Below are 11,641 nucleotides of genomic sequence, written 5' to 3'. Positions count from 1 at the left end.
ATATATATATATATATATATATATAAACAGTATCAAAACGTTATTGTTGCGATACAAATGTCTGGCGGTGGGTTTAACATAAATATTTCGTTAAACTTTCTGATTAGAAATTTTTTGTTCAAATGGATGTGGGAATAGATATAGGACGATTGTTTCCTAACATTTGTATTATGCGATAGAAGCTCGAGGTGAAGAGCCTAAAAAATTATAAATATATAACAGAAATCGTGTATACCTTAAAATCTGCGTGAAATAAGTTTTAGAGCTACAGGCAAAATATTATCTTTGCTGGTGACGTATAATTGAGTATTGCGTAATTATATGCCTGATTATAATCTCAGGAATACAACGAATTTTTCCATTTAAATTTTCTCTACAGCTTACCGTCAACTCGATTCATAATCATCTAAATTCTATATTACGCACCAGTGATATTCTCAGAGAATATATTTTGAGGTGCCTTGTGTTTAATAGATGATTCATTGTCGAATGTCCTTAGATCTTTTAAATGTATAACATTTTCTTGTGGGCTAGCAGATTTGGGATATGGCTAAATATACATAAATCATTGTAGATATGCGTTCACCATTATAAAGTTAGTAAATATATTAACAAGAACAGGATAGTGGAGCACAACAGAAATTAGATCTTTTGAGGTGCTCCAATGGATTTTCCTTTACAAATCGTATTAACTCGTTTCGATTTTTCTTCAAAAGGATTTATTTATTATTAACTTAGGTCACTAAGTATAAGGATGTGTATGTATATATATATATATATATATATATATATATATATATATATATATATATATATATATACACACACATATACACACACAAAATATATTACACATATACATATGTTTATGTATAGGGATTTCGTAATGAGATAAAAAACCAAGGCTGTGTATAATATAGAACATTTATAAATAGGTCTTACAGCTGTTTCCAGGATATTTATTATATCCCTTCATCGGAGACGGTGTGAGAGGATGGTTAATATAATATAATGAATTTGTACACATTTCATAACTATTGCTTAACCATACTCTCACACTGTCTTCGATGAAGGGATATAATAAATATCCTGGAAACAGCTGTAAGACCTTCTATTTATAAATGTTCTATATTATACACAGCCTTGGTTTTTATCTCATTACAAAATCTTTATATTCACACCCTGATATATGACCTACATTGGACCATTCTACACATAATCACCGAACCTGGAGCTTAACTATGGTCTATCCACAGCACTTACTCAGCATTACCTGAAAACTCTGGGTCTAATTAACAACACTTTCGCTCATAACCTATATTCATATTTACATATTTTATATTTTATATATATGTGTGTATGCTTATGTGTATGTGTTCGAGTGTGTCTGCACGTGTGTGTGCGCGTGTGTGTGCGTGTTTGTTCACATTTCACATTAGTCTATATTTCTAAAGCGGCCAGCTGGCAGAAACGTTAGCACGCCGGGCGAAATACTTAGAGAAATACTTCGTCTCTCGTTACGTTCTGAGTTCAAATTCCGCCGAGGTCGACTTTGCCTTTCATCATTTTGGGGTCGATAAATTAAGTACCAGTTGCGTACTAGGGTCGATCTAATCGACTGTCTCCTCCCCAAAAACTTCGGGCTTTGTACCTAGAGTAGAAAATATAATTTCATATTTGTAACTCGTTGAGTTCAATCATTATAGTCTGCAATCCAGGATGTGTCTTAGACTTGCCCTTGTCGTTCCTCCCTTTTAATCATAAGAACCGTTGTTACATTGTTAAATACTCGGCTTTTAAAATTTCTTTTGAATTTGTAATACGAGGGACATGTGCCTATTTAATTTGCCAAGCCGTAGTGGTTACTCGCTGGAAATATTCTGTTACTCCGAAAATCGAATTTTATTGAGAAACCGGAAATCACATAATCGTATACTATTCTCTTACATAAATTTGTAAAATTATACATCCAGAAACAAAAGTCAGTACACAACAGTGAGCTCACAGAAAAGATATAGATGCCTACATAGACGTGTATATGTCTACAGATAAATCATTAAATATCTAACTCTCTATCTAGTCTGATGGACTGGATATTGTTTCATCAGTCCATGACGCAAGAAGTCAGTAATTTAACAATTGGAATAAGCGATAAGACTAATGTAAAATAAATATTAGATGCACAGCATCTCGCATGCAGAGAGGAGACTTTGTGGAAAAAATAATGAAAAATTTATAATCGACTGCGTCTCGGATTTCTATGAAGAATTATCACAGAAGGCTTGGTTTGAGTTAACAAAGTAGTATTTATCGATTTAGCAATTGTTTTGCAAAAAGTAGTTATGCGATATATAAATAGAAGTAAGTTTTGATGAATGCCAATAAAATAAAGAAAATATCGTTTCAAAACGACTGTTATCAAATAAATAACTCTTGACAGCCCTGCATAGCAATATGTTATTTTAAAAAAAGAGAAAACTCAATAGAAACGAGACTTCACAATAAATTGTAAAGTTTTAAGACAATACTTTGAATGTAGTCGTGTTTATATTTGTTGAGATATCATTTCAATATATTACTTTTACGTGTGGAAATATAATTTTTATATCATATTTTAAATCCATTTTTCTAGTTTAGCAGACCTATTTATCGATTGTTTATAATATATATATATATATATCAATATAAAGCGTACTTTAATAATGAAGATGTTTAAATCACATATAACAACAATTACATTTTGTATATGTATTCACACACAACTTTAGTCTTGAATTTCACTTGCGACACCTTGCTTCAATCAAGACTATACTAGAAGATCATTGCTCAGATTACTATGCATGTAGACGAGAGCTGATTCCAAATGGATACGACGTGAATTATTTCTGGTATCACCACAAAGCCAGAAATTATGTGATCAGGGTTTCTTCGAATACATCAAGTCCAAACTTGAATGATATCTAAATTGATCGCCCCAGAGTGATATCCAAATTTATCGTCCCAGAACATTGATCGCGACAGGATCTGAACGCAAGGAATAAAATACTGGAAGAAATAAGGCTAGTATAAATATTTGCCAATACACCACCCATGAAGTGATCTAATGATGGTGTCTCATCTCGGCATATCGCAGTATTATTGACAGTAGGGATTTAGTCGTTAACAACTATCCCAGTACTTTATCACAAGTCTTATGTTATCGATCACATAGAGGTGAAAAGCAATAAAGATCATTTCAGGATTTGAAAATCAGATCGAAGAGTATTTGAATGATTACAGCAAAGCAATCTCTCCGACATTCTAACCATTCTGCCAATTGACCAACGTTAAGAGAATGAAAGGTAATGTTCATCACGATGTGATTTGAAATCAGAACGTTCATAGCTGAACTCAATGTATTTTACCGACGCTTTCATGATTCTACCATGTCGTCACTTAAATACTCGCTTCTATTTTAGTTACAACGCCAGCAGTTCCTAAGGGAGGAATTATTCAAAATAAATGACTCCATTGATTGACTTTTTAGAGAAATATAATTTATCGATACGGGAAGTTTATAGGTTACGTTTTGATCGATGGTGTTTTAATAATGACGAAAAGAGCCAGATGATAAACTAGAAAGCTCTTTTATCCGAACCTTTAAATATTTCGTAAATACACCATACCTGAAATTAACCAGTAAAGTTATGTTTCCTAAATATGAAAACATCTATAGTATTCTGCTTTTTTTTTTTTTTAATGTAATGCTAGTTGCAAATAGAGATCAAAATCGAAGGAATATTTTATTCCTTTCTGATCTAGGCATAAGGCCTGACATTTTGGGGGCGGGGCCAGTCAATTAGATCGACCCCAGTACGCAACTAGCATTTAATTCATCGGCCCCGAAAGGATGAAAGGTAATGTCGACCTCGGCGGAATTTGAACTCAGAACGTAAATACAGATGAAATACCGCTAAGCAGTTCGGCTGGCGTGATAACGTTTCTGCCACTTCACCGCCTTAGAAGGAATATTTTATTATTAAAACTTAATATTCTTTCTTCTAGCAAGTATCTCGTAGAAAATGGAATTATATCAAAGGCATAATATAGATACAACATACATAGTATTCGTAAACTGACTGGAAAAATAAACCTGTTCAATTAAGTATTCTGTCTTTTATTAATTCTTTTACCAGTATTAGTTTTAGAAGGCCATACTGTTGCACTGCTTTTCATAGTTTAGTCCATTATATTTACCATAGCACTCGTTTTTGATGTCTGCAAATTATTTCCTCAATTTCTTGCAGTCAAGCGGCAAAGTGACAGGACATAATGATACCACTGTTCAACTACTATACAAATAAAGACACAACCATGTACATGCGCTGCTCACACACATAAAACGCGTATATACGTATGTTCTCTGTCAAATTACACTTACAATGTATCGGTCAACTCGAGGTTCAGCGAAAAAAAAAAGCATTTGACGAAGCTCAAATTCACTATGACAAAACCTTATAACAGTGTACAGTTCTATATTTAAGAGATGAGGAATTATTTACATTATTTACATTATTTACATTTGACGGATATTTGTCCTCATCTTGTTTATTGTTAACACAACGTTTCGGCTGATATACCCTCCAGCCTTCATCAGGTGTCTTGAGGAAATTTCATGGAAAAATACCTTAGGAATGAGAACCCAGGTTCGAAATTTCCCCAAGACACCTAATGAAGGCTGGAGGGTATATCAGCTGAAACGTTGTGTTAACAGCATACAAGATGAGGACAAATATCCGTAACATTTAAATAATGTAAATAATGTAAATAATTTAAATTCAAATTACGATGAACGTAAACAAACAAACGAAGCGTTGCGATGTCTTAGAAAGTTAATGAAGTGATTTTAAATTCTCAAACGCATCATAATGCTAATAATATAGCTTGAAAAGGACTAGCTACCCCTATTTAGCAGAAAAAGTGTAGGCGGCCAGCTATGTAAATAATGCTTATAACAGTGTGTTTGTGAAGCGTATTTCCTAACCACACTACAATACTTATGCCTATAATATTGATTTGCATTGAATTAGAATATTTATTTCTGTGGGCCAATCAGAGTACTTATTTCACTTGGAATGCGGATTCAAAACCAGAAATGTATAATTTAATTAAAATTTATGAAAAAAATTACAGTTGTGCTACAATGTAATACAATCCGATAAAGCTGTATATATGTACAGAATAGTATTTTAGATAAATGATTGTCGAGTTCAAGTCTTAGTTAAAACTACTTACTTCTTACGGTGTCCATGAACATAATGGAAACAATAATTTTGGGAGACGTGACAAGACTACAACAAGCAATGGAGTATCTTTATATCTTCTCCTTTAAGACAGTGCCTTTATTCGGGATTACTTTTCGGGTTATACACCAATTACAGAAAATAATACTTTAGCAAATACGTAATTTCAAAAGAAATCCTGTTTCATTGTTTTCTGTAAATTTACCTATTTTACAATTCTCAAAATAACTCTTGAAATTCCATGGCTAATGTCATTACTTATTGTTACTATAAACCGTAGTAAATTTGACCCTGGTTTAACACCTGAGTTGGTACATATTATACCGATCTGTTCTTTTTTTCAAAAGTGTTTCAGATGGGAAAAGGTTCTCTGAAATTAGCAATCAAATTAGTGAATACTAAATCCAGTAATAGTAACTGAGGAAAAGGCAGCGAGCTGGCAGAACCGTTAGCACGCCGGGCGAAATGCTTAACGGTATTTCGTCCGTCTTTACTTACGTTCTGAGTTCAAATTCCGCCGAGGTTGACTTTGCCTTTCATCCTTTAGGGATCGATATATTAAGTACCAGCTGTGTACTTGGGTCGATCTAATCGACTGGCCCCCCACCTCCCCCAACATTTCGGGCCTTGTGTCCAGAGTAGAGAAGAATAGTAACTGATGATGATGTTTATACAGTTACTTACGCTTTGTATAAAAAGCAGTATAACGACTTTTGTAGACACATCAATAAGCAAATTCACAAGTTGAAATGTTAATATAATACATTCACATGCTTAAAATTGTGTGCCCTAATGGCGAAAGCCACTCTAAAAATACATCGTCCAAGGAATCGGGGCGATGTTTGTTATTTATACGGTTTCTGGCATACTTATTTTGAAAGCAACAGAACGCGATGTCAATTACTGTGGCTAATCTCACATAAAGGTTAGCAGAAAGGATATTAGCTCTGAAATGTTGGATGCATGTATAGTATCACATGGTTAGATTTCCAAACGAATACCAGCTCGTATTTGTTCATATTGCAGAAAGGTATTTGTTCTTTAATTGATGTTATATCTGTGACAGATATTTTGTAGAAGGTTTCCGTTATCTCTTGGTTGCCGATGCGATGTTATTTACTCAGGATGCAACCACAAGAGTTTACAAATAAGAACAAGTGTGACCAATGGTGATCATGTGTTTATTCCTTGCAACTTAACTCGTTTGTTTAACTGCATTCTTGATCAATGGGGAACTGAAAATGGTATTTTATAGCAGATTATTAAAGGGAATAAGCGATATAAACTATTGCAAATATATAAATAGATACATAGAGGAATACATCTATGTGCACATAGATATATAAACTCATGCATATAGACATGCATAGGCACATGTATGCACACATGCATACGTTCAATCATACATGGCCACCTAGATCATGTGTCAGTTCAGTGAAGAGATAGGCTTCTTCCTTGATCGCAGAAGGAGCAATTTTCATCTTCAGAAATAAAACCAAAGAACAGATGTACATACATACACGCAGAGACATGTGCACACGCACACACGCACGCACGCACACTCATACACATACGGAGAGGGAGAGAGAGGGAGGGAGAGAGAGAGAGAGAGAGAGAGAGAGAGAGAGAGAGAAAGAGAGACCTTGACTCATATAAATGTGCGAATGCGTTTCTGTGCGTTTCTTATTTCGTATTGCTCAGGATTAGTTATATTTCACGAGGAGTTTAATCGTAAATTTATATAGTGAGTAACTTTAGGATTGAAGCTTATGCGAAACTCCACACTGGATGTCACTACGCAGTGCAAATATCCTCACCATCTCCATTGATGTTAGGGGCTCAATACAGAAAGGAATCGTGATTCAAGGACTCACAGCTCTTCAATACCATGCCAAACTAACCTCAGAGATCTACAATGCGCAGATATGAAAATTCTAAAAGAATACATAAGCACATTTTTATTTGAGATATTTAATAATTTAATTCTACACCGTGGTAAAATAATGGAAATATGCGTGCTATTTTCAAATATACTGACTCTCCACAAGGACACACAGGGAACTGCAGGGATATCAACTACTATTCATACCAAAAGCGATGCCCCAGCATAGCCGTAGCTTCTAGCTGAAAGAAGTAAATGTGAGAGTAATGATATAATTCACACTTCGCGTAAATGCCTATGATTTCTTTCGAGAAATCTATTCTTTTCACATACTTTATTCTCGCAGAGATTTTATAGATTGAAATGTTCCGTCGCAGTTTAGAATGAATCATACGATTCTCCATACAAATAAATAAAAGCATATAACAGTTACTGGGGAATTAACATGTGTAGCAAGTTAAAGTCCCATTGAGTGATATGCAACTTGCTATTTGCTCTGCATAAATTATAACTTAATTGATTAACGCAGAGTTTCCAATGCATAAGGCAAGATAGTTATCAGATCTCTTTTTTTTTTTTTTTAATGAAATGGTTATGCTGTTGCTGTGGCGTTTGTTGATCCAAAGTTAAGCTCTGATTGGTCAAAGATTTTCCAACACGAAATGCAACATAAAATGTTGCCGATGTTCTTTTTAGTTTATTTTCAAACATCCTGTATCTATGTCTACGTTGCTCATAACTTCATTTGCATTTTCAAGACGGGAGGTCGTGTGTCTAGTGTGATTTATCTTCTGGTCCTCGCAGGTCGAACAATCTTGTAGTCATTTCACGTCATAGAGGTTACGTTTTCGTTATATACGGCAATTATAATCTTTTTTTATATTATGTACCCATGTACAGTTGTGAATTCAAAATTTAAAACGGTTTTTGGTAGTTTAATATTACTAAGAGATTCCCTAACACTGTGTTGTGTTATTGAGCAAAAAATACTTCATTTCACGTTGCCCTTGTGCAGTAGGGGCGGAGATATCAAAGAACAGACCTAATTTTCCCTTAGCGTGCCGTAAAAGGCGACTAAAACCCTCATCAGTAAAGTCTACCCAAACAGACTATGTGTTTGAAGGTTGCTTCCCAAGTAGTGCAAAGGTGTCATCTGCCAGGCGTAGAGAATGGCCAACCAATGGCGGATGCAAGAGCACGTTGTTACAGTGCATGCGCCAATATCACTGAAGCTGAGGAACGTATTTAAATTAAACCTGAAATAGTATAAACTTGTAGATGAGGCATCAATGTAAAAGAGAAATCTATAGATGTTTAAGTTGGAGTAGTCTAGGTCAAAACAAAAGGGGAAAACCCCTTTGTGATTTAATCGGCCGAATACAATTAGCAACCAAACCTTCTTCAAAATAATGAAAGGAAAGGAGACATTCGCTGCTACATTATAACGGAAAAACAGAATCAGTGATAATTTTTAGTGGAATATTTTGATCATATATCTGACAGATAGAGACTAACTTGGGGCTTAAGCAACACCAGTTATGCCTTGTCTCTTTTTTAATAACATACCTGTATTAGAAAGAGTGCATGAACGCAAAGACACTGTTCTTATTTTAGTGAAGACCGCTTTATTAACAGATAGCTCAGAACGGCGGCTTAGAAAATGTAGTGTCATAGATCTTCACTAAATCAATAAGAACTCCACCTATGTACTGTCCTGCGTCTAGATTTCCTTTAATGACTCGTATGTAATCAATACCTGTAACATTAATAGAGCGCTTCCTTCTGTAGCTTAATTAGGCGTGTTTTTCAAGCTTTTGTACTCTCGATGACCTCTATTTGAATTGTAGCAGTGTCAACGGTAACATATTTGATTCTACTGTTTTACTACAGAAAGCGGCGAGATGACCGAAACGTTAGCACACCGGGCGAAATGCTTAGCGTTATTTCGTCTGCCGTTACGTTCTGAGTTCGAATTCCGCCGAGGTCGACTTTGCCTTTCGGGCTCGATAAATTAAGTACCAGTTACGCACTTGGGTTGATGTAATCAACTTAATCCCTTTTGTCTGTCCTTGTTTGTCCCTTCTATGTTTGTGGGTAATAAAAAAATAAGAAACGTTAGCACGCTATTTCTTCAGTCTTTATGTTCTGAGTTCAAATTCCGCCGAGGTAGACTTTACCTTTCATCCTTTCAGTGTCGATAACTTGAGTACCAGTTGCGTACTGGGGTTGATCTAATCGACTGGCTCCCTCCCCCCAAAATTTCGGCCTTCGTGCCTAGAGTACAAAAGTGTATTTTACTGCAGACTAGATACAATAGTGAAGCCCAATATTATGAGTACTATACACTGCCCAGTCTGTCGTCTCAATCCTTGTACCGCAGTTTATTTTATTTAAAAGTTTACCAATTCAGTTTGCATAATTCAGAAAATATTAGTCGAGAAAATACGAGTTTAGAAAAGCTATTGCACTCAAATGGTATCGATTCAGCACTTCTTCCGACGACTGCTTTTGTTATTTCTCTTTTTGGAACTCTTCTGATGTAGGGTGACATTGTAGAGTGTCTATTTACGAACGTATTCCTTCATATTCATTATAAATACCTAGTTAGATACGTCATACCGTTTTTGGAGATGTGTCTGCTATTCCTAGCGAGGCGAATAGACTTATGACTACTTCACAATACAGCGATTATGTTTTCGTCTTTGATAGCCAACTATAGCAAACTTTTTTGATATGTGGTCATGTAGACAAAAGTATAAAGTTAGATCTTAAAACAAATTTAATTAAATATTACTCGTTTTAAGTTTTGCATTATACATGACATCAATAAACTTAATTTGAGACCGAATTTGACTGTTACTCAGGAGCTTAGAAGCTTACATTATATATCAGACTGTACTTTCTGAGAATGTTATTTCTATGGCTGCTACTTGTATGTAATATTTAGTAAAATCATTAAATACTTTTAAAACTGTGGCTCAGCTTTTGTTCACGTTTGGATGTCTGTATATGTTTATAGCGGCAATGCAAATTGACTTAATAAGCAATAGTTTAAATCTTGACATTTTATACCGTACAAGATTTAAGTAAGGAAAAGAACTCTTTATATTAATAGTCAAATTATATTCATTTTTTTTTCTATGAAGAGGGAACACAGATAACGTTAGAATTCCTGTCTGATTTCCTGGATTTATATACTTATCTGAAACTAACTACAAAGATGTACAATGGTTACATTAGACAAGAATACAAGGAAAAATGCTGTCTTTCTTCATTGTGGAAGTTACTGCTGATTAGGCAGGTGAAATTCATTGGTGACAAAGCTTGATTTTCGCAAACTAAAAACAAAATATTGATTAGACTAATATACTTCTCTGTAATGTTATCTGATTTCTACCTCAGAGATAATAGCACTATTCAATGAATATTTATGGGCGATTAATATGTTTTAAGATTTCCTTTCTTTGATATCTGAACAGTTATCTCGATTATTTTTTCCATAAATAGCGGAATAAATGAGTAGCTGCCATGACATTTGCCTGATCATGTATCGGGTGGTACAGAGATCATATCTTCGCAGACGTAGAAATCTTTCATGTTAAAGCAACGAACTGGCTGAGTTGTTTCAAGGTCGTAGTGAATACCTACCGGTTTTCATTTCAGTTCTCTGCTCTCTGAGTTCAATTCCTCAAAAGAAATAATTGCCTTTCGTTTCTAGAATTTCAATTGATAAAGCACCAGCGGTGCACAAGCGTCGACCTATATCTATCTATCTCATTCCCCTCTTTCTCTCACACTCTCGAAATGTAATCCCATAGGGGACGGGGCTTCACCAGCTGTAAACGCCTAAGACACACTGCACGTCCCAGTGGTTCCTCTGCAACTCTATAAGGAGTTGAGAAGCCAAAGAATGTAGGAAAATGTATCAAGATTGTAAGAATCAGCTGGCTAGCCAGATGACGTAGCATACTCGTGCGAAATTAGCTTTCCTATCAGTCGAGTTACTTGTCTTCTTAGTTTATGAAACGTGCTAATGTTTCACCCAAGTGAATATATGTTTAATCATTTTATTTAATCTCAACTTAACTTAAGAATATTTGTGGTCATGAACTCTAAACTTTGGGAGGACATTTTGGCAATTTAATTCAAATGCGATCTGCCTGGAAATGAAATACAATGTTGTGGTTGATATAAACTATGTATATAGTATTAATGCTTTATCTTCGCAGCTGTTGTAAAAGCATATTCTTGAAAAATATAGTGGCTATAGGTCTGAGGGTTTTTGAAGGGTATTGGATAGAACTCAACAAGGAAACACTCATTCCAAGATATTGTGCAGTTTTCTTTACATTTTATGTCAAGTATTAGTCCTCTAATCTTGCAGAAAAACCTCTCAACGGAACTTAAGAATGTTGGAATGTTTAAGACATGTCATATAACATCATGTACCTGGATATATACATATATACATATATAT

This window comes from Octopus bimaculoides, chromosome 5 (assembly GCF_001194135.2).
Source record: "Octopus bimaculoides isolate UCB-OBI-ISO-001 chromosome 5, ASM119413v2, whole genome shotgun sequence".
In the NCBI taxonomy this organism is placed as follows: domain Eukaryota; kingdom Metazoa; phylum Mollusca; class Cephalopoda; order Octopoda; family Octopodidae; genus Octopus; species Octopus bimaculoides.
Note: the sequence above shows the minus strand (reverse complement) of the source record.